We start from the raw sequence: 1,888 nt of genomic DNA on the forward strand, positions 1-1,888 counted from the left end.
TTTTGCTTGCCATTACTTGGAGGATGGTTTTAATTGGAGGGCATTTTTGTCTAATATTGCTACATTCCCCGACTTCATGGTTCCTTGGTGGAATGTGGATACGGTAAACTGCTATTTAATTTTAGAAATTAATTTCATTATTGTCGTTTTGTTTTTGTATCGTGTTATGTAATCAAAATAATTATTTTAAACTTTGTGTAGGTGCTAATGCCCATTCATTAATTTTCTAATCACTGGTTATTTGGGAAACCATGATTGGATTCAATAGAAGTCCATATTAATGATAGTCTCGGTAGGAGTATTTACCAAAAATTCGAGTTTGATGGAACCTTTAGCAAATTTGTTGCTCAGGTGGTAGATCATTTAGACAAGATAAACTAATGGGCACATACGAACATCCCAAGGATTTCATTGGATATGAAATTAATTTTTGAAACAAATGTTCCCCCAACAAAGTAGTGAGCTGGGAGATTGCGGTATTTTCGTTTGTATGTTTATGGAATAAATAGTTTCAGGCTAATCAATACGTGAACTTATTGACCCAAAAAATGCAGCTTTAGAGCTTCGACAAAAGATTGCAAAATTTTATTGGGGATCGTGTGATGGTCATATGTAGTTGCGTTATATATATATATATATATATATATATATATATATATATATATATATATATATATATATATATATATATATATATATACTAGTAGCGTACCCGCGCAATGCGGCGGCCGCGATTCATTTCACTCCGGTGATTAGTTTCTGAACGTTAGTGTCATTTCGGTGATCATCAAACTGTTTCCTTTTGATTAGTTTCATTCCGGCGATTTGTTCATGAATTAACTGTATCCATAGTGACAATGAACTTGCAACTATATAACCCATAATAACAAAATATACTTGGATTTTGTTACCAATAAAGACAACGTATTTATTTGCTACATATTGTTTTTATCCGTAAATATATAGGAATTTGATGGTATTATAGCTAAGGAATTCTACATCCATTATTATTACTTATAGTTAAATGTCAATACATTGTTTTTCACCATAAACAAATGAAACGATTATATAAAATTTTGGTTAATCACATGTAATTTTTAAATTTTTAAAAGGGTTTGACATTTATAACAAGAAGTTATTATTGTTATGCGAATTTTATGATAGCGGAAAACTCATTTATTACATAATCACTTATATGAAACTATAGTTATTATAATTCAAAGCGAGTATCATGTATCCTTATATCTCCTTTAATTTTCCATATATTTAGTTTATTTGTAATCCACGTCTATGTTTCTTTTTGTTTTGTGGATTTTAAGCAACAAGTAATAAAAATCAATTACTTAACTATGTTTAACTTTGTCAGCTTTTTCTATTTATCGACAACCATGAATTACCATATACCTTTTATTTTGGTTAAAAGTACAGCTCATGATTTTTTATTTAAAAAAAAATTAATCATGTATTACACCCACCAAATCCATTATTTTTTTACTTGTTGGCTGCACAATGTGGATACAAGTTCTAGATGTATATGATAAAAATAGAAAGAAATCAACCCCAAAATTATAAGTAAACTCTGTTGGACTTTAATCCAAACTTGCAACAGAAGACTTGGTCATTTATTTTTCCTAGTCCGTTGGTTTTATTTGATTTAGTCATCAGTATTTTTAGGAGTCAATAAGTAACCCGTTGGTTATTGAAATAGTGGTAGTCGTGATCCTAGTTTATTGGAAGTCTTTTATTATTTAAAGAGTTGTATGTCGCAGTCTTTTTATCAGTTGAATACAGCAGAAAATTGCCCCAAAATACCCTTGCAGTTAATCCCTTGTTCTACTCTGTTATTCCTTTCTTTTCACAGCAATCACAACACCTGTTTTGCTTACAC

This window comes from Lactuca saligna, chromosome 8, assembly GCF_052625555.1.
Source record: "Lactuca saligna cultivar CGN05327 chromosome 8, ASM5262555v1, whole genome shotgun sequence".
NCBI lineage: Eukaryota > Viridiplantae > Streptophyta > Magnoliopsida > Asterales > Asteraceae > Lactuca > Lactuca saligna.